This window comes from Hevea brasiliensis, chromosome 2 (genome assembly GCF_030052815.1).
Source record: "Hevea brasiliensis isolate MT/VB/25A 57/8 chromosome 2, ASM3005281v1, whole genome shotgun sequence".
NCBI classification, from domain to species: domain Eukaryota; kingdom Viridiplantae; phylum Streptophyta; class Magnoliopsida; order Malpighiales; family Euphorbiaceae; genus Hevea; species Hevea brasiliensis.
The window spans coordinates 29,976,752-29,990,561 of NC_079494.1; positions in this window are offsets into that span (position 1 = coordinate 29,976,752).

Here is a 13,810-nt window from a genome sequence, read left to right on the forward strand (position 1 = left end):
TATCAACGATCTTATATGCTAGTTTGTTCCTCTTTGGAAGTGCTTAGTTTATAACTTTTCAGTAATACTAGCAGGTATATAATTTATTCTATCTGTATTGTATTTCAAGTCCATGCAGTTACGCAATTTATATTTTTGTTATGTTTCTTTTGCTAATCTCTTTTGCTTATTCATTCAATACTTAATTTAATTGTACTGGATTTTCATTATACTTAACTTAACTTAGCTGCCTGAATTGAATAATACTTTAATTGACTGCCCAAGTAACCTATACTAGACGGCTGGACTGGATAACGGGTCGTTGGCACTGGACACCGCGGTGCCTCGGGCCGTCATACCATGGGACGCAGAACGTCTACCACGTATGCAGTCAGTATGGCTAAAAGGCCATGATATCACATAATCGGCATAAAAGCCATGAATACGGGCATAAAAGCCATGAATACGGGCATAAAGCCATGAATACAGGCATAAAGCCTTTCGCAGTACTGCTAAAACAATACCCTATTGGCATGCCAAACTATCCAAACCAATCTTGTTAGGTATACTAGGGCATTTGATACTTTAAAATATTAATATATTGTGCTTTATGACTTCATTATTTCATGATAAATTTCAATCATAATTCATACATTCATTTGATCATTCATATAATTACAATTCATATCAGTTATCCTTTTATACCATTGTACTCAAAATGCTTCTCCTCTCTACAATAATGAGAACTAATGTCTCATTCATACTTTGATATAGTTCACTTATTCATTCATTATGTTATTCATATTAATCACAATTTTAAACAATGGTTCACATGTACCATTGTACTCAAAACATTTTTCCTTTCTCATTTATACATTCAAGAATCTACTTATGTAATTACAAATTTTATATTTCAAGTTGAGTTACTAATATTTTATGAATTCCATTTGTGATGGGCATATAAGCCCTAACTATCTATTCACATCAGTTAGGTGACTATTTTTTCATGTTTCAAGTAATCCATAAACATTTCATGGATTTCAAATTTATGGCCTTAATTTCTTTTTAACAATTTTGACTAGGATGCATAGTCTACATTTGTCATACAATTCTAAGCATTTAAGCTTAGAATTGGTTCTAGGTCTTCATCTTAATTTACTAATCATTTTGATTACTATTCCCTTACTAGTCAACCAAAATGTTGACTTTTTCATACTTAATGGATATATTAATTCTAATTACACCAAGATCCCACATTTTAAGTTTTACCTTCGCTAGTACTAATTGTCAATTGCAATTTAAAGTTCCCTAGATGCATTTCTAAATTTTCATACCTTAATTTGTTCTACCAATCTAGTTATTGTACTTTGTGTCTTTGTATTACTATTCATATTACTATTCACTCAAATTGTTGACTTTTTAATACATAATAAATTTATTGAATCTAAGTTCTCAAAGATACCACATTTTGCATTTCAAATTTGTTGGTATTGGTTGCCAATACCATTTCCAAGCTTATTGGATACTTTTGAATTCTTCAAGTTTTGGTGTCACTATTCACCTCATTGGTGAACAAAAATGTTGACTTTTGGATAGAAAATAGGTACATGGGTTTTCGCATTCCCAATATGCCACATTTTGCATTTAAAACTTGTTAGAATTGATCACCAAATCCATTTCCAAACTTAGCACTAAAGGGCAGAATTTTCAGTTTTTGTACCATAAGTTTACTGTTCCATTAGGGACTGTTATAGTGGAAATTTGAGGAAATGGTAAACATGAAAGTTGTTCCTTATTTTGTCTAGTTTAATTTCTTTTTTTGAATCACTCCACTTGGAGTTTTGTAGCTCAAGTTATGGCCAAAATAAGTTTACTGTTCACGTGCATTGTTCATGCTGAGATTTTGGGTCTGGCAGATTTTTGGTCCAACTTTGGTCAGTAATTTGATCAAGTTAAGTTCATAATTTGGTCTAACTTTCTTCATATGAAATGTTCTACTATGCCTTAGGTTTCCATCGGTTCAAGAATCGCCTAAATCCGAGTTTTCTAGAGAGAGTTATAGTCCTCCAAACATTACTGCTCAAGTCAAAATCTGCAGAGTTGCAGGTTTGAACAGTAACTGTGACTGCCATTTAGGTTAGGTTCTGGTCATAATTTGGGGTAGGTTTTTTCATGAAAGTTGTTTGTCTATGGCTTAACTTGTTGCTGTAAAAATTTCAGGTCAATTGACCAAATCTACAGTGAGTTATGGCCAAATGAACAGTTACTGTTCATTTCTGCAGGGGCTGTTGCAGGGTGTCCGGATTGGGGCCAAGTTTTGGTCCACTTGTTTTGGTCTTTTGGGCATGGTTTCTTCAGAAAAAATGTGCCATTATAAGCCTAGTTTCATTTCCATTTGGCCAAACATCAATTGGACTTACACAGCCAAAGTTATGGCTGTGCAAGTGGACTGAATTTTCAGTCCCTCTGCTGCACTAACAAGGCAGCCTACACATTCACTTGGCTATACTATTTTTCAGTCCAATTCATGGTCAACATACCTAAAATGGTCACTAATTGACCCTTATAATGTTCTTTCACAATTCCATAAGCTAAATCCAAGTTTCACTTCTCAAAACCCTAATGTCCAATTTAAATTATCCATAAACCTCAATTAGCACACTAATTCAACATCCATGCATATTCATACCTTAAACATCATTTCTATCCATTCTAAATTCATTAAAACAATCAACCTCATCCTTCCTTAGGGCTGCCAAAAATTAAAGATGCCCTAACACATATAACTTACTTCAAACTCTTACAATTTCTTAACTTAAAATGATGCTTTAACAAGGATTAAAGGAGTGGGAGTGAAAGGATAGCACTAACCTCACTTTAACCTCTTGTAGGGCAGATTTCTTCAAGCTTTGGTGTCACTATTCACCGGAACAGTAGAATGTACGGAGTTGCTACGGGGAGGATGTTACACCTTCCACTTGTCCAAAGTTTTATGTTCCTCTTGAGTGGCCTCTGGAGGTAAGGGACTAGGAAAATTTGAATCTATAACATATCCTATATGTTCAAGGTTCAGGACAAGTTTCAAATTTCTTAACCTATCAGACAGATTAGGTCCTGTCAACTTATTGCGATCAAGTATGCTTGCAAGGATATTGGATGGTAGTGGTTGTTCTATGCTCATTATTATCAAAAAATTAACCGTAGAAAATAACCAGATTAATTTGTAAATGTATCAAGTAATTAACCAAAATGATTATGGTTTTTTAATCAAATTGGTCCTCCCACTAACTTAGCGAATCCCACACTTCTAAAGTAGAAAATGGAAATCCTAGTTGGATGAATTTCTAGTGGGTGATTGAATTCTTATAATTCTATTGATCATCCTCAGGTACATCCGTTATTGGAATTACAATAAACTATAAGTGAGCAACTCCTTGCCCATCACATCTCATGTGAGGTTCAATCCTTTACCTAGCCCCTAAAGCTCAAAATCTCAGGTACATCCATTATTGACTTATCTTGCATTAGTTAAGTTGATCCCATTGAGCCAGTAATTATGCAAATAATTTTAATGCCCTAAGGTACATCCAATATTGGCCGTCAAACCATTTACATATTTACAACATCTCATGCTTATCAATTATTCTTAAGAAAATCTCTTAAAATAATTGCATCTTATGCAACTATTTAAAATTTCTTAAAATAATTGCCCCAATGGAGGGCCCATGTTATAATTACTTTAATTATAGCATTTCTAACATAATCATTTATTTGAAAGATTTTATGGTCATCCTAATTACTATTAAGGTCTCACTTTGCACATTATCCATTTAGCATGTATATATCATATAATTGCATACATTCCCATACATCTCATGCATATCATGGATAAGCAATAAATATGGTATGATCATGGACTTTCTAAGGGATTCAATTCTGAGCCACCAAGAATTGAATCAGGGCATTCCTACGTGCATTTCATTCATTCATTTTCCAAGAGTTGCTGAAGGAGTACATAATCAACACTTGATCTTGAATTCCTCCCACTGGTCCCACTAATGCTCTTGACCTCCTTGATCTTCTTGCAATCTAATTACATAGTGATCCTTAGCATACCAAGATGAATTTACAAGAACTAAATAAATGAAATTACAACCCAAAAATTATTGCAACCTTTATAATACATGCCACCAAAATAAATTAAAATAAATAAATTAATTTACAACTCAAAGAAACATAAAAGAAATAAATCTAATCACATTCGTCTTTTATTGTCCATGATCATCCATCATGCATATCACTATTTAACAATTAAATAAAACATACATACTTAAATTAAATTGAATATCTCATATTCAACTTAAAAATCCAGATTTGAATATGATTTAAATAAATTTAAAAATTCAGATTTGAATCTCATTCAAACAAATTTAAAAATTCAGATTTGAATCACATTTAAACAACCTTAAAAATTCAGATTTGAATCACATTCAAACAATTTTTAAAAAACCAGATTTGAATCACATTCAAACAATTTTTAAAAATTCAGATCTGAATATTATTCAAACAACTTTAAAAAATCAGATTTAAATATGATTCAAACAACTTTAAAAATTCAGATTTGAATCACATTCAAACAACTTTTAAAATTCAGATTTGAATCACATGCAAACAATTTTTAAAAATCTGATTTGAATCAAAATTTAATTGTGTGATTAAAATTCAAACTAAACAATTTAATTAGACATAGGATGAGCTTTTAGATCATACAACAATTGCAAATTAAAAAGCCAAACCTTGAGCCACCCATGGAACCACAAAACTTGCGCACCATTAGTTGTTCTCTTGCATGCCACCACACATCCATTGCAACCAGCAATGGATAAATTATCTCATGACCAAAACACACAATTAAATCATATAATCAACAATCTAAATGGCAAATATAGTGGCTCTGATACCAATTGAAGGAGCGGAAGCGTGAAAAACACAAGTTTATACCATTGAATTCAAAATTTTTCACCTAAGGTCACATGCATCATGCAAGATATTAAAACTCTTTTAATATATTTTTTGATCTTTATTTGCCATTTAAGATTTTTTTAAATTAATCAAATTAATTTTAGAACCCTATATTAAATCAAGAACAAACACACTAATCTCTTGATGCACTGCAGTGTATTTGCGCCTTTGAGATTCGTCTTCAGGACACCAGATGTTGTCCCTCAAGCTTGTCCACACCAAGAACACCTATGGCAGCCCTTGAACAGCCTCTAAAGCTTTTTCTATAAATTAAAAAATCAAGTTCTGCCTTTTAAGAAATTAAAGATGTAAACAGGACACTAGAAACAATTTCTAGCATTTTTAATTCAAGAGATTGATGGCTAATCTCTTTGAATTGATGAGAGATGAAGAAGAAGAGAGGGGAGAGCCTTGGGTGGTAGCATCAATAAGAGCAACAGCTGGTTGTGTTATTTTCTTATCATAACAACACTTATAGAGCTAGGTCAACACATTAAACTTTTCCCACATGTCACCCTTTGATTGGTTATAGGTTTAATTGACCCAATTACATTGTGCCAAGTGTCAAACTTATATTTAATCTTAATTTTAATCATATTACATAATTAAAAGACATTTGGCAAGTTTATGTATAATTCCACGTGTCACCATCTCATGGTGCAACATGTAACCCTGTGAAATGACCAAAATGCCCCTACGTCTTAATTTTGAGTTCTCAACCCAAAATAATTATTTCTCCTCTTCCAATCAATTTATATCACATATAAATCAATTAATTAATCTTTATTAATTAATTTCTCATTAATTAAATTCATATTTAAACACTTTAAATATAAATTTAACTTATACTATACATCCAATAATCTAGATTTAGTTTCAAGCCATGCTAGGGACTTTGCAATCTAATTGCAAACCAAACCTATTTAATTAATCAATTAAACTCTTTAATTAATTAATTAAATCATATTTAATTAGTTGATAACTTGAGTATACGTGTGACTTACTAGGCTTATCACTAATTGGCAATGAGATATGATATCAACTCTTAATATCATTTTATGCACCTCATAGACCATGGTTAACACCTAGCATAGCATGCCATGGCCACCCATTCAGTAATAAGGTAAGGTTTACCTTAAATGAACCTATAATCATATGTTACCATGCACTAGAATCTCTCTGTTACAAAATCCCAACTCAAGCTGCAGTCATGGTTTATGTTAAACTCCATTTGCTATGAATATTATGCTCTATTTTAATTCCAGTTCTTGATTAAAAAGATTTTTCTCATAAAAAACTCTATTCTAATTAAATCTATCTGTCCTGGCCAGGAACTTGAAACATGAAAAATAATTAAATGAACATAGGATTTTATCTCTATTTACTTAGAGGAACAGATTCCATCTTAATTAACACCTACCTTCATATATAATTAGTAGGAGCCAACACATGCCCATATACCCATACATAGTACAAGTATGAAAGCAGTATCAAACTCAAACTACCTATATACAAGATAACTATGCTATCTCAGGTCTAAAGATTATATTCACTGATATGATTTATGACAAAACATTGACAAGAGTAAACTCCATGTGCTTGTCATAAGTGTCACTGGTCCGGCCTACTTATCATGTACAAGTGCCTATCATGTTTGTCATATGGCATGAGACTCACCATTCCATCTTATTTATATCTCATATAAATAATATGAGAACAAACATGAATACAATCTTTCTGGATAAATCATGTCCTTATTATGAAGTATCCTCGATTGCAAACCTATTTATGATACTTTGTACTAGAAATACTGTCACTCATATTCTTAACAACTTAAGAATAGAATTTCTAACAAAATATCAATGGACCTTTTCTATTACACATAAATATATTATGTAAACGGAAAAGTGAAAATGCCTTTTATTAATAAAAATATGTACAACATACATACTAAATGATATGCTCTAGGGCATACTACTAACACTTAGTACCCAGTGCCAGTTTACCCGTTTATCCAGTCCAGTCGACTAATATAGGTTACTCGGGCAATGATAATAAACCTTACCAAATTTTATTTGAATAAGACTGCAAATAATATCAGAAATTAAGCCTACTAAAAAATGTAAACATACATTCTGCATAATTATTTTATTTTATTTTATTTTATTTTATATTGTCACTACTAAGCAGAATTGCTTAGCATGTCGCTTTTACCACGCGCAGGTACTGAAGACCTAGTTAGGGAGCCCAGCAGACATCAGACAGGGTTTGCCTTCAGAGCTGCATCTAAAGTCCAGAGTCACCTCACATCTGCACTGCATATGGTAGGACATTAGGATTTTGGGTACCATTTTGTATTTTGCATTTTGTATTATGTATTAGTTTTGGGATTGTAACTATCAACTCTTGCAATTTTGTAATAATGTAATTATATGAAATTTTATGTTATCGAAATTTTCTGTATAATGTATGTTGATAAATGAAATGTTGAGAAATATTTATGAATGAGCTTCTATTGATGAAGTGAACAGAAAAGTTTTGAAAATAATATTGAGATGTTGAGATTGGGTTGAGATATATGTGTATAATGGAGTTTGGATTTGGAAATTATATTAGAAGTGTTTTTAAACAGGTTTCAGAAGAACAGTTTTTCCAATTTATAGCCGGCACTCTGCCGGATTTTCTATAAAATTTGCGAAAAAATTCAGATTTATCAAAATTGAAAATAAATGAATTAAAAGGGATAAATTGTAATAGAAACATAAATATGTGCTCCGACACACTGATTGGCACAACTTGCTTGGCTAAATTGTAGACGGGTAAGGGGTGTCACACTTCGAGCCATCACACCATCGGTCACATTGTGTCTCCCAGTATACAGCAGAATAGCTAATAAGCTGTAATAAACATTGGGCACAAGGCCAAGTATCACACTGATGTCAGAATGGCTAAAAGCCATAAAATCACAAAATGGCATATTGCTAACTAAACCCTATTAGCATGCCAACCTATCCAAACCAATCATTCTAGGCATACTAGGACATTTTACATAGTTAACGATTCAATTATTTATTTTTATAATGCAGAAGTCGCTATTCACTTGACTAATCTTTTACCTAGCCCCTAATGCTCAAAATCTCAGGCACATCCATTATTGACTTATCTTGCATTAGTTAAGTTGATCCCATTGAGCCAGTAAACATGTAAATAATTTTAATATCCTCAAGTACATCCATTATTGGCGACCAAACCATTTACATAATTACAACATCTAATGCTTAACAATTATTCTTAAGAAAATCTCTTAAATTAATTGCATCATATGCAAGTATTTAAAATTTCTTAAAATAATTGCCTCAATGGAGGGCCCATGTTATAATTATTTTGATTATACCATATCCAACTTAATCATTTGTTTGGAAGAAGATTTTGTGGTCGTCCTAATTACTATTAATGTCTCACTTTGCACATTATCCAATTAGCATGCATATATCATATACTTGCATACATTCATATGCATCTCATGCATTCGTGGATAGTTAATATAGTACAATCATGGACTTTCTAAGGGATTCAATTCTGAGCCACCAAGAATTGAATTAGGGCATTCCTAGGTGCATTTCATTCATTCATTTTACAAGAGTTGCTGAAGGAGTACATAATCAACACTTGATCTTGAATTCCTCCCACTGGTCCCATCAATGCTCTTGACCTTCTTGATCTTCTTGCAATCCAATTACATAGTGATCCTTGGCATACCAAGGCGAATTTATAAGAACTAAATAAATGAAATTATAACACAAAAATTATTGCAACCTTTATAATACATGCCACCAAAATAAATTAAAATAAATTAATTAATTTACAACCCAAAGAAACATAAAAGAAATAAATCTAATCACATTGGTCTTTTATTGTCCATGATCATCCATCATGCATATCACTATTTAACAATTAAATAAAACATACATACTTAAATTAAATTGAATTTCTTATATTCAACTTAAAAATTTAGATTTGAATATGATTCAAACAAATTTAAAAATTCAGATTTGAATCATATTCAAACAAATTTAAAATTCAGATTTGAATTACATTCAAACAAATTTAAAAATTAATATTTGAATCACACTCAAACAAATTTAAAAATTCATATTTGAATCAAAATTTAATTGTATGATTAAAACTCCTAATTAAACAGTTTAATTAATCATGGGCCTAATTATGGGCCTTGAAACCAAGCCCACAAACAAGCCTAAAATCCATGCGCATGGTTGAATGCATCAAACCATGCGCACCATTGGTGTTCATCAACATGCTGCCACCTATTCCTTGCAACCAGCAATGAATCTATCACATCCTACCCCTCTGTAAGGCATAACGTGATCCTATAGTATATCTAATGAATTACCAACTTCGTCTACTGATAACCCATTAAATACACTACAAGGGATTTTAAAACTTTTCTTACTTCTTTTTACAGTGGTGAGCACTTTTTATAGGTGTTAAAAACTTTTTTGAACTTAAGTGAAAGAGCTTACAAATTTGAATTATTAGTAATTTCTATAAAAATGTTGGCGGAGCACCCTTTGTATTTTGAATAAAACATTGAATAAAACAGTTCTTCAAAAAAAACCTGTAAAAAACACTTCAAACATATTTCTCAATCTCAACTCCAACAATTAAACAACACAATATATTTCTCAACTCAAATCCACAATAATTTTTTTCAATATTTTCAAATGATGAGATTAAAGAAATATAGTATGAATTTTACAAGTCAAAATAACTCATAATTTATTTTACAACTTCAATGTACAATCTTAATTTACAACTGCTCAAAACCAAGAACAATATATACATACAGTGAACATACATTACAGTACAAAATGCAAAATGTGGTATACTCAATATACCCGATGACCTCTCGCTGAATGCACTAGCAACCTAGTCTGCTGCCCTATCCATCTGTCTACCTGCGACAGCAATGAAAAGCTATCGTTGAAACAATGTCACAGTGGTGCACAACATTAACCAAATACAACTTTAAATCACAAATCATAAGTCATATATGTGGATACTTAAATCATATTTAAATTCAAGACAATGAATGTCATAAAGAATTTGAACTCCATTCCACAATATCAAATTATATCTCAATAGTCAAAACATGGTTAAATTCAAAAGACAGTGAATGTCAATAAGAATTTAAACTCCATTTCATAAATTATCAAAGCTCATAATAACACAATTTAGTCAAATAATTTAAGAACACAGTGTTACCAATTCATACACAACTTAAGCCACGACACAAATTTCCGATCAATGCCTCGTTGTACACCACGACAAAGCAATCTACAACCCCACTAATCGAAATCAATGAGGGAGGTGGCTAGCTAGCTAATGAGTACTCATCTGATCTACAACCTCAACTAGTAAACCAGAGAGGGAGGAAAATAAACGATATCAATCCCATAAATGGAGGAGGAATAATGTGATACTGTCATGCTAAGTGTGAACACAAAATCAATTCCAAACATTTTATTCAAATGATTCGTGAGAAATCCAATAAATTTCCAAAGTCATAATTTCATTGACAAGATGGCAACACAATTCATAATTAACTTCAAATTTCCATAAATCACACTAAATCAATTTTTTAATGACAAAAGCCTCAAATAAGGTTTCTTGTGCACAAACCTCTGATAATTGTCTCCTGGCCTTGACTCAGTGTTTCCTTCCCTTTCCCTGAGTCCTTGCTAACTGAGAAACATAATTTGAAGTGTTTCAGTACTCATTTAAACTGTCTCTAATGATAATGCTTGATAATTAATTTACTGAATTCTATTATTTGCTTAGTCAACCTAATATGACGATACTCGATGCGTTCTAGGCAAATTAAGTTTTAATGTTACTAATATGTCACATTCAATAGTCTTTTAAGGTTGGTACATGTTACCAAATTCATTTTCATGTATATTGTGTTTCATTGAAATTTGCTAGATTCCGGGATACTAGTTTTACCTAGCCAGACAACCTAGTTCCCTCGGTTTTCGGGTTTCGGTCGAAACTACAAACTTGTAGATCTATCTCTTATTGCATGCGGGGCAAAATTTCAGGTCATTCAGAGTTTACTAGACCAAGCTATGGTCATTTTACTATTGCTGGTCAAAGTGCATCAAAATTGGTCACTTTAGGTCATTTTAGGTCATTCCAGGTTCGGCCAGTTTTTGGACCCGAACTTGTGCAAGCTTTTTGACTTGCTTATGGTCATTTCTAGGCTTTGGTGTCCTCATAAGACTTGTAGATATAGGTCTTAACTATTCATGGTCAAAATTTCAGGTCAATTGGACCTATTTTGAGTGAGTTATGGACTAAACACCAACTACTGCCCAAATGGTCAATTTTCAGGCCTTAATTGCACTAATCCGGATTTAGTCACTTTTGAAGTTACATTACAAGCAGAATTTTGGTAAGCTTCCTTCATGAAAGTTGGCACATTTTGTGCCTAGTTTCCCTTCCATTTGGTCTCATAGCAATTGGAGCCACACACTTAAGGTTCTAGGCCCAAAACATAAACTGCCCTATCGCATTTTGTTCATTACTCATCAAAGGACACTTTTAACACTTACCAACTACACATTCATGCCAATTCTGGTTTGTACCATAACCTAAACACAATTCACAACATATTGTTGGTCATTTTGGCAGCTTACAATCACACTCAATATGCATCATATAGTACAGAATTTTTCAAGCTCAAATTACAAACAATTCAATCACTTAACCTAGCTCATTTACATGTCCAACCTCACACCATCATACATATACACAAGCTGCTATAACAAGTACCACAATTCAACATTAATATTCCATAAACCAAACATGAAATAACATTTTTATGGTTCACCAAATCAAGCTGCCGATTCATACACCTCTCTCTCCATTAATGTCCAAGCTTCCAAATTCAAGTATACATTCACAATAAACTTAGTATACATCACCCAATTTATTCCTACACATATAAACACATAATCAACCCTTTAATCTACCATTTACAAGCAAGAATAAACTGTCCTCAAAGAGTTTCCATTGCTACCAAAAATACACCTCTGCCTTTAAACATCAAACCTCAAAAATCTCTCCATAATTCAAGTACCCATAACATTCTTACTAACTTTAATGAAGCAATAACCAAAAACACAAACTTACCACTTTGGAAACTCTTCAAAAGCTCTCCAAAACTTGGTCTTCTTGTTACCTATCTACTGCCCAAGGTGTATGGACAATCTTTAATTAAGGAAAGTGCCAAGAAAGGAGCTTAAATCTCACATGCATGGAGCTCCAAGGTGGACGGCAATGGTGGTTTCCCTTGAGAGCATTTCGGCTGGTTCTTTGGCAAGGTGAGGAAGAAGATGAAATCTGTCCAAATGGTGAGTTAGTGGTCCACTTTGATGGGTGAGTGGAGCACTAAGCTTAATTTAATATTAGTTTAACCTTAACTTTCCTTATTCCCACATTTAACTCCCCATTTTTGCTATTTACATTAGGTACCACTAATTTAATTTTTCATTACATTTTCCAAGTGTAATATCCCGTATTTTTAATGGAAATTTAGGTCAAAAGACAACTCGGTGTGTCAAATGACCCAATGCCCCTGTTCGGGTTGCATTTCCGATTTTTCAATAATACCGGGTTTTGTCCGTTTTTCGATTTCTCACTTTTATTTTTACTAAGTAATTAATTTTTCTTTGATAATTCTAATGGTATTTATAATTCAATAGACATTTATTTAAGTCCTAAAAATATTATCCAGGGTTCCCTGCGGTCCAGGGCTAGTCAACGGTCCACGCCGCGACTTCCCAGTGCGGTCACCCATCGCTAGGGTTCTCGACTCGTTTAACTTGGTTACATTTATTTGCTATTATTTTTCATTTTTTTTTCTTGTATTTCATTATTTTATGTCTCCTCACTCATATCTAAGTGTAGTTCTAGGCATCCTAGCTGTCCGGACAACACTGGTCACTAGAACAGTAGAACGCACTACCGAACTTAGGGGTGTTGCAATTCTCCCCCCCTTAAAATAAATTTCATCTCGAAATTTTTCCTAGCATTAGTCTCTGAACAGCTGTGGGTGCTATCTCCCCATATCCTCTTCACGTTCCCAAATACACCTGGCCTGAATGATGGTTCCACAGCACTTTAACCAGGTGTATCCGTTTGTTCCTCAGCTGCTTCACCTCATATGCCAGAATTTCCATGGGTTCTTCCTCATAGGAGAGGTCTGGATTTACCTCAATCTCTTCAACTGATAGTACATGAGATGGGTCTGATCTGTACCTCCTTAACATGGACACATGGAAGACACTGTGTGTCCTTGCTAGCTCTGGAGGTAATGCCAACCGATATGCCAAAGGACCCACTCTTTCCAGAACCTCATATGGTCTGATGAAACGAGGACTCAGTTTCCACTTTCTGCCAAATCTCATTATCCTCTTCCAAGGAGAAACTTTGAGGAATACCTTATCACCCACTGCATATTCAATATCTCTTCTCTTCAGATCAACATAGGACTTCTGACGGTCTGATGCAGCCTTGAGTCTATCTCTGATCAATCTGATATTTTCCTCTGTCTGCTGAATAATTTCTGGCCCAATCATCTTCCTTTCACCTACTTCATCCCAACATAGGGGAGTTCTGCACTTTCTGCCATACAAAGCTTCATATGGAGGCATCCCAATGCTTGATTGGTAGCTGTTGTTATAAGCAAACTCAATCAAAGGGAAGTGTGTATCCCAACTACCTTCAA